This window comes from Ochotona princeps, chromosome 1 (assembly GCF_030435755.1).
Source record: "Ochotona princeps isolate mOchPri1 chromosome 1, mOchPri1.hap1, whole genome shotgun sequence".
NCBI lineage: Eukaryota > Metazoa > Chordata > Mammalia > Lagomorpha > Ochotonidae > Ochotona > Ochotona princeps.
In genome coordinates this window covers 109,707,058-109,724,543 of record NC_080832.1, presented here as the reverse complement: position 1 = coordinate 109,724,543, position 17,486 = coordinate 109,707,058, and the positions used below count along the sequence as shown (strand labels likewise).

General features: G+C 42.8%; 1 protein-coding gene across 1 annotated transcript in view; it reads left to right on the top strand.

The window, feature by feature from the left end:
- ZFAND3 (zinc finger AN1-type containing 3) overlaps positions 1–17,486 on the top strand; it is a 245,042-nt gene that overhangs the window by 149,531 nt on the left and 78,025 nt on the right. The window lies entirely within an intron of this gene.

Sequence of the window (17,486 nt, the reverse complement as noted above, 5' to 3'; positions counted from 1 at the left end):
GGATCCAGGTTCCCACCTCTGTTTAGGGAATTGCTTCCATCCAGAAATACTAATCCAAAAAGTAACTCACTGCTTAGGATAAAGGGCAGGGGAAGAGGTCAGGAAAGTTTCAGATGAAGCACAAAAGGAAGAGCCGATGCAGCAAGGTCTGAACAGGGTATTTCACGTTCAGTTGGACGCGCCGCCTTTCCATTCCACAGTCACTTCAGCTGTTATATGAAGCTCATCATTAGCACGCACAGTCAACCATGCACCACTGAGGTAGCTCAATGTTTTAAAAATAGTCTGAAAGCTTGATCTACTTAGTTTCCCTAAAACACTGTTCTTATTTTTTTCTGAAGGAACTTTAAGAGATCCTGCCTTTTCATTTGCGAATTTTTTCTAAATTTTTATTGGAAAGTCAAATATACAGAGAGGAGATTCAGAAAAGATCTTCCTTCTGTTTATCTCCCCCTCCCCCCCGCCACACCTCCCCTTACCCCCAACCCCTCCGTGGCCTCAACAACCAGAGCTGAGCAAACCCAAAGCCAGGAGCCAGGACACTCTTCCTGGTCTTTCATGTGGGTACAGGGTTCCAAGGCTTTGGGCCGTCCTCAACTGCTCTTGCAGGCCACAGGCAGGGAGCTGGATGGAAAGCAGAGCTGCCAGGGTTAGAACCAGCACACATATGGGATCCTGATGTATGCAGAGTGCGAGGACTTTAGCTGCTAGGCTACTGTGCTGGGCCCCCAATTTTGAATTCTAAACTGTATAAGAAACAATGTCTCAAATTATTAGAATTTGTATGTTTGATACTTGAAAAGTTAAGGATAAGGAGATACCCTAGTGTTTCTTTGTGTCCTAACCCCAATCCCAACTCCAGCGACTTGGGCCTTTTTTCCTGCTTTCCAGGCACATTAGGTAGGAAGTGGAGCAGGCACGATTTTAACTATCACCATGTGGCGTACAGGCAGCACAGGTGATGTTTTTACCTAATATGTCATAGCAGCCGCCCTGTTGTTTTATTCTTAAAGCTGGTTTTTCAGTCTCTTCGGCAATGACTTTAAAACCCTGACTCACCATTCCTGCCTTTATAGAGTGAGGCAGCTCCATTTTATAGCTGTTGATGGACTAAGGCAATCTTGATTTACTATCACAGCTCAAGACCCAGATATCTTAGTAAAATGAGCTTATCGTTTTTAGTGGCTTTCAGAACATAGTATCAGAACACTACTTTAAGTTTCCTCATAATGCCATTGCTGTTTAAATGAAGTTAGGCTATATGGTGTAGACTGGAGATCCAGTCCGGTCATAGCCTACCGTGTGTGAGACGGACAGATTAATGTAGTTAGTAGTTTTCCTCGTTTGTTAAGGGAGAATAATTTTACCTGTCTCTGGGGTAGTTAATGAAAATTAGATAATGATATAATATGTGTAATCATAGTCTTATAGCAGGGTGTCATTGTTATAAAGACAGGCAAAATAATTTTAAACGTAGAATCGGTTTGATAAAGGCATCTTCTGAATTACCTCATAATATGTGGCAACATTTTGTTTTTAACAGAGCTCTGACATAACTGTCCATTGCATCATTTATAATTAAGTAATACTGCTTGTTTTCCAAAGAATACGCAGCTGTTAACCTTTATGTTAAAGGAAGAAAGTTACATGAAGTCGTATGTAACAAAATTATTTTAAATACTTTGTTCTCACAGGGGAGATTAGAGCATATTTCTTTTTTAAATTTTGCCTGTTTCCCTTCACACAGTCTGGTATTGTCCTGGTTGCTGTAGGTCTTCTCACCAAATGAGTTCTGTATCTGAGTTAATTTTCTGCCAGAATCACTTGAGGCTGATGACTGTGGTATTTGTTTATCCATTAAGCACATTGCCACAGTATGTCCACTAATTCCACCTCTCCCATTTAACAGCTGTCAGCAGGTGTACAGAGCTACTCCCTTGCTGACATTAATTGTAGGGAGCCAAAGGATGAGATGGGAATGGTCTGTAAAGGAGTCACACAGATCTGGCATAGATAGCCCAGAAGGTTAACGTAGTTCTCATCAGTAGTTGGGTATATTTAATAGTATTTTATACCTGCATGAGTAGAAAAGATATGAAAGGAAGTGAATATTTAAAATTCTGTGTCTTAGTTAACCTTTCCCTTACTTCATTCAACAACTCCAGCCAGTAAAATTCAACAATTCTGAACAAACCATATTGAAGGAGTATTGGGTAAGAAGCTCTCATTAAAGTTGTATATAGCACCCTACTGAGCTTTACAATTGGTTTTGAAATGAAAATCTGTTAAAGCAAACATTATCGTAGCTGTGGTGATAAGTAATGTAGGGAAGATTAATGATTTGTGTGTGGAAGCCAGTGAGCATTAAGTCTGTTGCTGTGCCCTTTTTGAAAAGGTGGAGTTAGGAGAGCTGCTCAGGAAGAAGGCAGGCCTGTGGTTAACATCCCCACCCCGGTTGTGTGTGAATTAGTAGATACTCTTTTTTTTCCCGCTATCAAAACCAAGGAAGCTTTACATTTAGTTATTTCCAAGAATTAGGCTGGCTGACTTCCGTTCCTCCCCTTCTTTACTGCAGAAGGTAGGGTAGAACTTCACAGAGAGGAGAAGTTAGGAAAGCCACTCTCCTTTATAACATGTTGAAGATCCTCACTTCTTTCTTCCCATCAGTGGTATAGTTTTCGTCCTCCATTTTTGCTAGATAAATTGCAGTATTGTCATCTCTTAGGACAGAAGTCTAAATATACATAAGTAAGGACCTGGTGCAGTAACCCAGTGGCTAAACTTCTCATCTTGCATGCACCAGGATCCCATGTGGGCGGTGGTTTGTGTCCCCGCAGCCCCACTTCCCATCCAGCTCCCTGCTCATTGCCTGGGAAAGCAGTGGAGAATTTCCCAAAGCTTTGGGACCCTGCACCTGCATGGGAGACGTGGAAGAAGCTCCTGGCTCCTGACTTTGGATCAGCTCACCATTGTCATTGCTGCCATTTGAGGAGTGAACCAGTGGATGAAAAATCTTTCTGTATCTCCTTCTCTCAGTGTATCTGCGTTTCCAATATAAATGAATCTTTAAAAAGAAAAATTACATAGGTTAAAAAAAAGCTGATACTGAAACTGAGCACCTTTCCTCTTCATCTATTGCATGTATCATTGAAGGTAAAAATTAAATGGTAAAAGTTTTTATTTGAAGGCAAGATTTTGTAGAGGGAGGAGAGGCAGAGGTCTTCCATACACCGGTTGACTCCCCAAATGACTGTGACAAGGTTAGCTTAACCAAAACTAGGAGCCAGGAGCTCCCTCCTGTTGTCCCACATGGCTTTGGGGGCTTAAGAACTCGGGCTGTCCTTTGTTGCTCTCCCAGGGCATCAGTAGAGAGCTGGATGTGACGTAGAGCAACCAGGACAAAAACCAGCACCCCCATTGGTATATTGGTACTCATAGATAGAGAGTTAGCCTGTTGAGCCTCTGTGCTGGGCCCAAGATGCTGGTGTGTTAATTAATTTCTTAACTGCTAGACCAAATGCCTCTGAAACTGGATTGTTATGTTTTTGAATGTGATAACCCTGTAAATTCCACCATTCAAGTGTACTTTCCTCAGCAGTAACTTCCTCATTACCTGGGAACTTGTTAATTATGCAGAATTTCATACTCTGTACCAAATCTACCAAATACTAAATCAAGCATTTTAACAATACTCCTGTAAGTTACTTGAATACAAATTAAAGTTTAACAAGCTATGTAGTAAACCATAGCCTGCTTTTCTGAAATTTGCATCTGCTGTGCTTCTGCTTTTGACCAAAGTAGTCAACTCTTAAAAAGAGAAAGAAAATCCCTTTGATTTTTGCCAATGAGAAGCTTAGTCACGATTTTAATATTACTGCTATACTATGTTTTTTGGTGCTGCTTTTTTGCATCTTCCTAGAGAGATGCTATTTATAAGGCACTTATTTCTATCTAATTCTGCAGCAGTAATATGTCAGCTCATTGCTTTGCAGGCCTTTTAATAACACTACTGTTTAGCGGGAGTTTACTTGTTCCATACACTGTACTAAGTTTTCGAGTTCTCTGGTATAATACTTGTAGTAACCATTCTTCACCTCCTTCACATTACCTCTCTTTTCTACCTTTTCAAATGAAAAAAAGCAACTCAGACAAGTTTAACATAACAGGCACAGAACTGAGAGAACACAGGAGAGGAATTCATAGCTAAAACGAATCTACTTCTTTTTTTTTTTAAAGATTTATTATTATTTTTTTATTGGAAAGGCAGATATATATAGAGGAGGAGAGACAGAGAGGAAGATCTTCTATCCGATGATTCACTCCCCAAGTGAGCTGCAACGGCCTGTGCTGCGCCAAACCGAAGCCGGGAACCAGGAACCTCTTCCGGGTCTCCCACATGGGTGCAGGAACCCAAGGCTTTGGGCCGTCCTCGACTGCTTTCCCAGACCACAAGCAGGGAGCTGGATGGGAAGTGGAGCTGCTGGGATTAGAACCAGCGCCCATATGGGATCCCGGGGCGTTCAAGGCGAGGACTTTGCAGCTAGGCCATGCTGCCGGGCCCCGAATCTACTTCTAAAAGAGAAATAAATCAGAGATGGGCAACTGCTGGCATGCCGTCTCCTTGCTCCATCATGGTCTAAGTCATACAACTCTAAGTTGGAATTTAGACTTTGTTTGAGCCCAAGGGCAGTGTGCCTTTGTGCCAAACTTCCATTTTTGTTTTTAAGAGCAGATACATACGATAGTTTAGATTGCTGATTTTGAAGCTGTAGGACATAGCACAACTTGATTGGAACAGATTTGGACTGGTATTGTGAGTCAGGAAATCTAGTATAGTTCTGCCATTCTTTTTTTTTTTTTTAAAGATTTATTTTATTTTTATTACAAAGTCAGATATACTGAGAGGAGGAGAGACAGAGAGGAAGTGGAGCTGCCAGGATTAGAACCAGTGGCCATATGGGATCAAGGCGAGGACCTTAGCCACTAGGCCACTAGGCCGAGCCCCTGCTGCCATTCTTTTTTTAAGATTTATTTATTTTTTATTGTAAAATCATATATACAGAGAGGAGGAGAGACAGAAAGGAAGATCTTCCATCTGATGATTTACTCTTCAGATGACTGGAACTGAGTCAATCCGAAGCCAGGAGCCCAGAGCCTCCTCCAGGTCTCCCACATGGGTGCAGGTTTCTCTTGATACTTCTATTGAGAAAATTCTGGATAAGAAACTATGCATGAGTGTAAAATATGTTTTGAGGCAGACAGTTCCCTTTTCATGGAAGAGTTTGATTGAGGTATTACTCTTCACAATTAAGATGTTTTAATAACCTAAAAATTTCATATATAATATTTGATTTATTTTTACTGGAAAGTGGCCCCAAAAGCTGGAGCTGATCCAGTCTGAAACCAGGAACTAGAACTTCCTCCAGGTGTTCCCTGTGGGTGCAGGGTCAACCTCTATTGCACCATAAGCAGGAAGCTGGATGGGAAGTGGAGAAGCTGGGACATGAACCAGCACCCATATGGGTTTTCCTTCAAGCAAGGCGAGGATTTAGCCACTGAGCCATAGTGCCGGGCCCAAAAGTTTCATGTAAAAAAAAAAAAATTGAGATGTGTAAGCCAAACATGAAGTAGTACATGTCAGTTAGCTGGATTTAGGCATTTATAAGTGTGTAGGTGTTTTAAAATAGCATGTTGTGAATGGTTGAACATGCAAATTTTATTTATCAATTTATAACAAGTTTGGAACAAGATTTCAAAGGTTATTGCTTGGCATAGGCAAGGAGGAAACATTCTGTTCTGGCAAGAGGAAGCTATCCAAATGTGAAAGCAGTTTCATATACTTATCAGAAAAATACTTTTACTTTCCTGGAGAAATCAGGGAATGATTCCAGGGGAAAAAAAAAACAGCTTCTAAAAACATTTCAAGTTAATAGAAAGTATTGCGTCTACTTTCTTAATTTAACCTCTAACACTTTGTATCCTTGTTTAAATTACCCCATTATAAGGGAAAAAGCCAATTTTTAAAGGCAAGTTAATGATAATGGCCAGACTTAGACGTCAATTTTCAGTATTCCTTTATTAAATGCTAATATTCCATTCAGTAATGTTATCATTAGGTGTATACACACCCCAAAGATTTGAATACAGCAGTAATTAGAATAACCAGAAAGTGGTAACAGCCGGTATGTCTACCATTGAATGGATGGTTAAACAAATTGTGCTGTACCTATAGTCTGGAATATAATCAAGCTTTGAAAGAAATGAAATGAAGTACAGAGGAGTGCTGAAACGTCAGAATCATTCGTGCTAACAAATGGAAGCTAGGTATTAAAGAGCCTATATTTATAGTGTACATTTAATGACATATGCAGGATTGGTAAATCATAGAGACACCATACATGCAATTTATGCAGGATTTATTTATCTATTGATTGATTGGCTGTGTGTTTAGTTACACAAAGAGAGGGAGAGACATAGTGAGTTCTTCTATCTGGTGGTTCATTCACTAAGGCCAAAGCTGGGCGTCGGAAGCCTCATTTGGATCTTCCAGATGGGTGCATGGGCCCAAGCATTTGGACCATCTCTCCTGGCTTGTCTCAAACCCTTAGCAGGGAGCTGGATGCAAAGTGGAGCAGCTGGGACACTGGGTGTGCATTTGGGTTGCTGACATTGCAGGCCTTAACCACTACGGCACAACGCACATGCCATGTAGGATCATTTTACACTTGATACATTGTTTTTATGTTTTTTTAATTTACGAATCCTGAGTTTCCAGTGCCAAATTTTGGACTATTTTTGCTTCCTCTTTTAGTATTGTGATCAGACGCTTTACAGAGAGAAACCATCAAGGAATGCTTGGTTAATCATAGAAGAGCCTACAGGAAGCTAGACGGCCCGTAAATTCTGCGTCACAATATGGATTCTGTTCCAATGAGCTTAAAAAGTTTTTTTAATCGGACAGTGGGTATCTGTTGTGTGGTAGGTTTTATAGTTCTTAGCATTTTAGATAAAGTAAACGTCCTGTATTTGTGTATATTTGATTTTGTATAAAGCATCTCAATCAAGTTGTTGACATTGTATTTGGGAAGCAAATTTTGTTTTGGTCCTTCCTGTACAATAGCTAGTTGTGTTACTCTCTTCAGATGAAAATACCAGAACTGAGGTCTATCCTGTGAAATAGCCAGTAAAGTTGCCTCCTGTGGCCCTGGCATCCCATGTGGGCCATTCCACTTCTAATACAGCTCCCTACTAATGTGCTTGAGAAACTGAAGGTTGCCTAAAGCTTTGGGCACATGCACCTATGTGGTACTCCCAGAAGAAGCTCTCTTTGCTAGCTCTGGCCATTGCAGCCATTTAGGGAGTAAACCATTGAGTTAGTAAACCTCTAACTCAGCCTTAAACAAAAGAAGAGTATCTGTACTAACAGGGATTTAAAAGAAAAGAGAATTCTAGATTCAGATTTTTGAGTGATTAGTATTTAATAAATAAACAATGGATTTATTTTTTATGTTGGTACTAAGTAAATTCCTGTTCTGTTTCACAAATATTTTCCCCAGCCCAGGAGAGATATTCGAGAACCTAAGGGCTCAAAGGACATGGGCTTTACTAATGGATAATGAACAGTTTGCCAAAGCAAAATTTGTGTTGTCATGCAGATACAAACATCTGTTAGTCCCTAGCGATAAGGGATATTTATCAGAGTAGATTATAGTGATTTTCTCCGGTGTGTTTCTGTCTCCTGCTTTTAAAAAATATTTCTCCTAAATACAAATTGGGTAAGTATTTTCAGTGCTTCATTGTTGACAAGTGGTCTTAGTCCATCTTTGTTCTAAACCCTTTGCTGGATTTATGGAATCTTTAAGGTCTTTCTCAAAAGGCTTTGAATTGCATATGGAGATAGCTTTTCAAGGTTACCTTTTCTTTTTGTAAGTATATTTTAGGCAGAGGCTTGCTCTTTTAACAGTACCTCTTTTTTAATAGAGCATTTTTAATAGAATACATTGTTTAGCTACCTTGGAATTAACTCTATAAAATATTAAAGATTGTACTAAGGCTTGAAAAACTCAGCAGTAAGTGTGTGTGACTTATCTGGCTCGCAGTAGCTCAGAAAGAGAGTTGCAAGGAATCAAAGCAAAATTTTGAAGAAAAACTGTTCTTCACGGCTGGTTGCCTTGGTAGGTATAAAATATTAATATTTGTACAAAAGGCTGATGCGCTCAGCAGAGGTTCTGAAACCAATCTGGGTATCCTAGGAGGATGGGGAGCATCACAGGCTGAGGAGAAGGCTCTGACTCAGCAAAATGTCTCAGGAATCCCTCAATATTTGTGCTTCTGGGAGCACAGATCATCCCATTTTCAGCCAAGTAGTGTGTAGCCTGTGGCTACCTGCTGTGGAGAGATTGGAGAGACTTTGTGTTTTCCAAACTCAGCATAAGGATGATTAGCCAACATTCCTCAGGGTACTGTTGGCTCCACCCAAGTTGTCACTCCATTTAGGAAGGCAGATTTGATACTAAAATATGTAGAATAAGCCTTCAGTTCATGACTTCACAGCCATGCAGAAGTCAGCCTTTTCCAGTCTCCCAGAAAGACCACAGTCCAGAAACTGGCTGACCCTCTTATTCCTTTCCTCTGTTCTGCAGTTTTTTTTTTTACCGCAGTCAACCTTATGTGAATTAGGAAACAAAGGTCTCTAACTTTTATTGTACATTTTGAGTAAGGTTTTAAAAGAACTAGTTGTATGGTATGTAATACATTATTTGAGAGTCTTAAGTATACATGAGACCAAGGTTTCTGTAAACATTCTATCCCTCTCACATGGTTAAAAAAACATACCTCAACATATCTGTAATAAACTGTAAATTTGAAAGTGTTAGCAGTGGTTCAGTAGTCCATGTTTGTAGTTACTGTCTAGTCATGGCATCTTTGTTCTGAGTTAATTTCCTCAGGCAGCTTAGGTCTCCTTGATTGAATTCAGAGGGTGTCATCTCACAGCAGCTTAAGGCTGTCTGACCTAATGTAAAGAATCTGCTCACTGGCCTGTCCCTTTGCAGAGTGGCAACAAAATTTGAGTTGATGTGTTCATGAGTAAATTTCAGATTGCAGCTTTTCCATCAGTTTCAAGTGATTCTGTAGGGTCCTGTACTGGCTTTTGGTTTAGCATGGACAGATGATTTCAGTGTAAAATTCTTTATAATGTGTAGTGCAGTGATTTGGCTGTTTCTTCCTTTATGAAAAAAGCACAGAGTGGAATAACCTACTCCAAGTCAAACTGTTTTTTTCTTGTTAGGAGTTGTTTTAATGACCTCTAATTAGATGTGCTTTCAGCCAGGTTGACTTCAACACTCACCACAATTAGATGTGCTTTCAGCCAGGTTGACTTCACTGCACTCCCACGCGGGTGCAGTGTCCCAATGCATTGGGCCGTCCTCGGCTGCGTTCCCAGGCCACAAGCAGGGAGCTGGATGGGAAGTGGAGCTGCCGGGATTAGAACTGGCGCCCATATGGGATCCCGGGGCTTTCAAGGTGAGGACTTTAGCAGCTAGACCACGGCGCTGGGCCCTCCCTTGATTATCTTGATGAGCCTTGTTAGCCATGTGGAGGGAATGAGAAGTCAGCTGACCCAGATCTTTAACATTCAGTATAACTATTTCAGCTTTATATGAACTCTTATGAGAGAATGAGGGTTTATAGAAAAGCTGTTAAAAATAAGTCAGGCTTCTTTACACTTTTCTTTATAAACAGTAGAGTTTCCAAACTTTTGAAGGGGATGGACTTTTCGTGTAATGGTTTGCTATGTCACTTGGAATTCCCATGTTACGTGTCATGAACCCTGTCTTTGTTCCCGGTCCCAGAATTCTTAGTCCTTGCTGTTGCGTGCATTTGGGCAGTAACCCAGCAGATGGGAGAGCCTCCCCATCCTACACAAACAAAACCAGGCCACAAGCAGGGAGCTGGATGGGAAGTGGAGCTGCCGGGATTAGAACCAGAGCCCATATGGGATCCTGGGGCTTTCAAGGCGAGGACTTTAGCCGCTAGGCCATGCCGCCGGGCCCGATGCCCTGTTTTTTAACATAATTTTAATTTTTGATGATTTTTACATAGTTGTTTAGGGTGATGAGGGTCAAGGGCTACAAGAAGGTGGGTTAGATCACCATTTCCACGTTCTCTTTTTTCCTTCTTATATCTGGGGGAAGAGAGGAGATAAGGGAGAAGCCACACCCACCCTCCCAAATGCCTCTGTACCCTGGGGTGGAGGACAGCTACCCGACACTACCACAGGGTCCCCAATGTGGGACAACTTCTGAGGGTGCTGTTCAAGAGGTGTTGGTGCTCCTGCATTAGAACCTCTTCCATTACCCAATCTTGCACCCATCAAGATGCCCTCTTTCTAATTGTTGACACCCAGAAGCCAAGTAATTTTCAGCTTTTTTTGTGTTTGAAGGGTAGCATTTATTTTTACCATTTTTCTCATCACTAAATACCAATATAAGCAAAACATTTAAAAAACAATGATAATGAAATATATTCCTTAAGATTATTTTTTAGTCTTTTTTTTTTTTTTTTAAGATTTATTCATTTTTGTTGGAGAGGCAGATTTACAGAGGAGAAACAGAAAAATCTTCCAGGAGCTGGTTCATTCCCCAAATGACCACAACAGCCAGAGCTGAGCCGATCCAAAGCCAGGAGCCAGGAACCTCTCTCAGGTCTGCCATGGGGGTGCAGGGTCCCAAGGCTTTGGACTGTTCTTAACTGCTTTCCCAGGCCACAAGCAGGGAGGTGGATGGGAAACCAGGCTGCCCGGATTAGAACCGTCACCCATATGGTATCTGTCATGTTGGATGAAGATTTTAGCCACTGAGCCATTGCACCACTGCACTGGCCCCTGTGTGTGTGTGTGTGTGTGTGTGTGCTCGCGTGCGCATGTGTGTGTTGTAATTATTTCAAAGAGTTACAGGTGGGAGGGATGGGTGGGGAGAGGTTGCATAGCCGTCTCATCTGCTTTTTCATTGTTGAAATGGTTGCTGTGGACAAAGCTGGGCCAGACTGAAAGCAGTATCTTTGTCTGGGTCTCTCATTTATAGGCAGGGACCCAAACACTTAAAGATGCATTATTAGCTGGATTGGAAGTAGAGCAGCTGACTAAAACCTGTGCCCTGTTGAGTTGCTGGGTGTTTCAAGTGGCGTCTTTGTCCATTATGCCACAACACCCACCACTGACCTTATTCTTTTTTTTTTAATGGCTGTGGAATATTGAATTACATATGTATTTGTGTATTTGTGTGTACACATATATTCATACATGCATATACACATATAGGTGCATACACACACATATGCATGCCACATCTCATCCATTGGTGGACACTTGAGTTTTTTTGTGCATATGCCCCTTTGAAACTAATTGTTTCATTCATTTCAAACTTAAGGAGAAGCAGGGGTGGAGAAAGCAAAGACTGCATGTCTTGAGCTGCTCACGTGCCCTGTTCCATAGCACAGTACTTAGGTTTCATGTCCAGCTCCAGCCCCTGACTCCAGCTTCTTGCTAATACAGAGGCAGCAGTGGTGGGTCAAGTGAGTGGGTTTCTGCCCTCCTCCTGGGTGACCTGGATTTGAGTTCCTAGCTCCTATCTTTTAGTCATTTGCAGAGTGAACCAGCCAGTGGGACATCACCTGTCCATCTGCATCCTGTGTGTCCGCATAGGCCTCTTTTTTTTTTTTTTTTAAGATTTATTTGTTTTTATTACAAAGTCAGATATACAGAGAGGAGAGACAGAGAGGAAGATCTTCCATCCGTATGATGATTCACTCCCCAAATGAGCGCAGCGGCCGGTGCTGCGCCCATCCGAAGCCAGGAGCCAGGAACCTCTCCCAGGTCTCCCACGTGGGTGCAGGGTCCCAAATCTTTGGGCCGTCCTCGCCTGCCTTCCCAGACCACAAGCAGGGAGCTGGATGGGAAGTGGATCTGCCAGGCTTAGAACCGGCACCCATATGGGATCCCGGGGTGTTCAAGGCGAGGACTTTAGCTGCTAGGCCACGGCGCTGGGCCCATGGCCTCTTGAAAATAGTAAACACAGGTAGAGGAAACCCTGTAGTAGTTTGTTTCTCTAAGTTCACCAGTCCCAAAATTACATGAATATGTTATATAAGATATTTTAAAATGATAAGGTAGAAAATAATACAGATTTGGAGGATAAGGTTTGTCCGGGGAGAAGTCACAAAGAATAATTTATTTTACACTGATAGTTATGGCCAAGGCAATAAAATATAGTTTGATAAAATCTATTCAAGCTTTTAATTTATCTCTCTGAAATTACTACCAATATGTGTAATCCTATTTTGTTTTTTTCCCCCTTGCTTAAATTGACCTTCTATATCCCTTTCTTTATATCCATAGCAATGTGCTTTATGCATTTATCTCTAGTCTTGAATAACTTGTCATGGAAAAGATTGATTTTATGAAAAAAATCATTGGAGAATTTTAATTAAAGCACGCTGGTTTTTCGGTTGTGGGGCTACCTCTCCCTCACCTCTTACCTGAGTAGCATCAATCCTTGGCCCTTCTCACAGAAAAGACTTGCGCTCCTGAGGATCACAGTTCACCCCTGACCATGTACACTTAAGGCCTCAGCAAGAGCTTTGCTGAAGAGAATGTGATTTTCCTTATCATTGTCAGTTTTAGATTTTGGGGTAAAAGATGAATGGATGAGCACAGTGCTAGAAGAGAAACGGGACTGTGCTGCAGCCTTCCTGGCATGCTAGCTTTTCTGCTGCATTGGTGCAACAGTGTTAGTCACGTAGAGGCAAGTGAGATCGTGAGTCACCTCCAGTGAAATAGCTCTGGGCCAGTCCTGTTGCAGAGATGCTTTTGTTCTTGATAAAATGCATTTGGAAATGTGAAAGTAATTATTCTTTTTGTACTACTCTTTTAGATTTGTATGATTTGGGGCTGTGAAGTATAGGGGAAGTTGTCCTGCTTTCCCAGTGTTGTATTTGGCCTCTCCAAGCATGCTCTTGCTTCATTTCAGTGCCTCACATTTAAAAAAAATAATGATGTAGTTTTATTGGAAAGGAAGACTTATAGAGAGGAGAGACAAAATGTGTATTCTTTTAAATGTTTATGAAATTTCCAGCATAAAAGTTAAATTGCAGCGCCTGGTGCAGTAGCCTAGTGGCTCGCCTTGCACTCGCTGGGGTTCCATATGGGCACCGGTTCTAATTCTGGCAGCCCTGCTTCCTATCCAGCTCCTCGATTGTGGTCACTTGGGGAGTGAATCAGCAGACAGAAGATCTTCCTATCTGTCTCTCCTTCTCTTTGTATATCTGACTTTGCAATAAAAATAAATAAAATCTACCCCTCAAATGAAATTATGATTAGTTTTTATTATCTCTACCTTTTAAAGGCTTTTATTTATTTGAAAGACATACAGCTCTGATCTACCAGAACTCAGATGTTCATAGTGACTCCAGGCAAGCACTGACCCTGAACACTCAATCTAGATCTCCCACACGGTGACAGTTACTGAGCCATCACCTGCTGCCTCCCAGACTCAGGACCAAAATTAAAACTAGAACCAGGTCTCTGTGATATGGGATATGGACATGCCATCTGACATATGAACTGTTAACCTGTCTGTCTAGTAACATGCAGGGGTGGCCCCATTGTGGCATAGAGTGTTAAGCTGCTCTTTGCATCATGGATGTATCATCTTTAAAATGCCACCTCCAGGGCCTGGCGCAATAGCGTAATGGTTAAAGTCCTTGCCTTGAATGCGCCCCAGGATCCCATATGGGTGACAGTTCTAATTCCGGCAGCTCCACTTCCCATCCAGCTCCCTGCTTGTGGCCTAGGAAAGCAGTCGAGGACGGCCCACAGCACTGGGACTCTGCACCCGTGTGGGAGACCTGGAAAGAAGTTCCTGGCTTTGGATTGGCGCAGCAGCGGCCATTACGATCACTTGGGGAGTCAATCAGTGGATGGAAGATCTTCCTCTCTGTCTCTACTCCTCTCTGTACATCTGCCTTCCCAATAAAAATAAATAAATCTAAAAAAAAAAAATGCCGCCTCCAAGTCCTGGTTGTTCCACTTCTGATCATCTTCCTCATAGTGTACCCTCTAGGATAATTTTGGATTGGATAAGTTTCATCTGTTTCTCATTTCTTCAAAAAATATTTACCCACACTTGGAAGTGAAAAAGAAAATGTATTCCTGAGTGAAAAATATTTTTAAAATGTGTTATTCCAAACTTGTGAAATTTAGGTAAGCCAGCTTGGATTTTTTTCCCCTTATGCATGGGGCAGTTGTTCACTCAACTTTCTTGTAACTTCTCCATGTAAGAGGAAGCTTTACAATTAAAAAAATTGATTTATCTCTATTTGAAAGGTGAGAGAGAGAGAATGAATATGAATGAATGAATGAGAGTAAATCTTCCATCTGCTGGTTTTGCTCCCCAAATGGCCACAAGCTGGGGTGGGCAAGTCCACAGCCAGGAGCCAGGAGCTTCTGAGTCTCCCATGTGGGTGCAAGGGCCCAGGTACTTGGGCCGTCTTGTGCTGCTTTCCAGGTGCATTAGCTGGGAGTACGATTGAACATGCAGCAGCCAGGATTTAACCAGTGCCTCTTTGGGATTCTGGCACCATGTGAGTTGGTCTTACTTGCTATGCCATAGTGCCAGGTACAGTTTCTTTGTTTTATTTGCATTAGAGAAATTATTTGCATCAACAGTCTCAAGCTCCAAGTTTTATCATATACAATGTTGTATATGATGAAGCAGTAGTAAATTTGAAAGTTAGTACAGGACAGATATTGTTATAAGACTGTAACATGTATTATATCATAATCTGCACAATAAGTTTATGAGGTAGATTTTATTGTCACTTTTTGTTTTTTCAGTGTAGTCCTGGAAGTTTTTTTTTTTAATTTATTCCGTTAATTACATTGTATTACGTGACACAGTTTCATAGGTACTGGGTTTCTCCCCACCCCTCCCCAAACCCTCCCCCCATGGTGGATTCCTCCACCTTGTTGCATAACCACAATTCAAGGTCAGTTGGGATTCCCTCATTGCAAGCATATACCAAACATAGACTCCAGCATCCTATTGTCCAATCAAGTTCAATGGCATCTTAGGGAGACCCTCTCTGGTCTGAAGGCAGAGCCAGCAGAGTATCATCCCAACATACCATCAGCAACAATCCAGGTACGATGAGACTGATGCAGAGTCCACTGATTGACATTGTCCATCATAGAGTCTCCCCTTGTCCAATATTTCGCTGCCAACATATAGATGAGGTGGTTGATTGATCTACTCCATCTTCCATCTTTTCTTGGTTAATGTTCTGATTCCTCCTATTTGATTGAGGGGATCCCCAAAGAAACTTTGAGGTGTTCCCAAACCAGGTTCCTATATGTACTAGCAAGCACAGTGCCTGCCACAGTCCATCACCCGGATCAGCTGATGGTTGCAACTGCTGGGTTGGTTCTATTCTCAGCCCCGACCTCCACTGGAACCAATGAGTATTGCAATCCATCCTGGCTCTGCCCATCACATACTTGGCCTTCCCCTAAACCAGTGGGAGGTGTGCTGGTTGGGTGCTGCGTTCCTTACCGGCACAGGCAGCCTCGCCTTGGCATTTTGTGTTGTGTACTGTTTTTATCACAACCGAACCTGGCCCGACCCCCACCCAGCTCAAGCGCTTGGACTTGCCAGTGGATGACATGAACTGACTCATCCTGGTACGCCCCCAACCCGAGCCAAATGTATGCCAATGGGACACTTTCCATAGCCTCTGCTGGGTTGTTTACCTCCATGCTTTCTGCGCTTATTTGTAGGGTCAGTGTCCTGTCAGAGGAACTGTTCAGGTTCCTCCATCAGACCCCCTCCTGGTGTCAGGTTTCACGCATACCAGCAGGTCCATGGGCCAGTACCGCTCATTTCATCTCTTGCCCCAGCAGGAGCAGCGGCCTTTCTTAACTGGTCTTCAACCCATTCTGGTTCCTGCTGTTGGAAGTTTCAGCCCAGCCACGACTCGTTCATACCCACATATAGCTCATATATATGGCTCAGTTGGGGTTGAAACCTAGCCTAGTCCGTCCCACATCTACCCTTGTCCTCCAGAACACCAAACTGTGCTGTGGTCTAACCTGGCATGGTGCGTCAAGTCCCAGTCCACACTTGTGCCAAGGGAGACTACAACTGTGACCCGACCAGAACGCAGCTCCCTTCCAGCTCCTGCGCCCCTTAGTGGGAAACTCCACCCAGCCAAGGCCTCCCCCTAGCTCCCCAAGCATGCCTGTTCCCAGCCAGTGTTAAGCATGCCAGTGGTCGCAATGGGTCAGCTTAGCACATCCCATAGCCTGTCGCGACTCCTGCCTTGTCTCCGCCGGCCCTCCTAAGCCATCCAGTGGGGTCAGAATTCCCACGGAGTTTGGCCCACACATCCCCAACACATTCTACCGCCCCGGGTATGGTTCTTGAATGCCAGTCAATGTCATGGTCCTGCCTACTGTGACCCCTCTGCTGATCCCTCACCTGTTAGGCAATGGGGACATCCTGCTGGACAAGCCCAGAATTTTGGTTCTTGAATGAACTGGTGTTTGGTAATCTGCATTATAAAGTGATTACAGGTTCTTCAGAGGAATATTTACTGCCATTGAGAATCTTTAGGACTGATTCATGTCCCCAAAGCACTGTGGGTTCAGCATGGAGCTACCCAAGCATCATATCAAAGAACCAAAATTCCAGAACTCCAGAATTCCAGAACTCCCCGGGAGCAGCTCACCATATGTACGTGGTAGCTAGCGTGTGTTCCAGGGTTGAGGTGCGGCCATCCCTAGGCCACCAGCAGCGGCCCGGCTGCCTTAACTCCTCAGGCCCCAGTCCCGCCCCTCCTGGCTCCTCCCCCAGTTCCAGCTGCATGGCGAGCAGTTGGAAGGCCCAGACCCACTTCACAGGCTCCCGGGACTCACCCCAAAAGAGGGTAGCCGACAGGGCTCCAGCAAGCCTGGGAGCAGCTCACCACATGTATGTGGTAGCTAGCGTGTGTTCCAGGCTTGAGGCGCGGCCATCCCGAGGCCCCCTGGCAGCCGCCCTGCTGCCGGAGGTTTAACTCCTCAGGCCCCAGTCCCCTATTGTCACTTTTGAGGAGAAGGTGAAATATGAGAATGTGAATAACTCAAGGTGACTTAGCTTTTAAAAGGTGGAACTGGGATTTGAACTGAGTACTTCGGTACTCTTGAACATCATGTTATTACAGGAATATGTATAATAACTGTGTGTGATCCCCTCTCATCAGTGTAGAAATAGTTGATAGCCTACATGTTATTTCTTGTTTATACTTAAGCTTTCCTGTAATTGTCGTAGCATTCTTCAAAAAGAATGCTGTTAGAGTATATTCTGTTCTTAGGTACCCTTTGAGGATTGAGTTCATTGACTGATTTTGTGAAAATAGCAGTCATTGTTTCTGAATATCCTTGTCATCTTTTA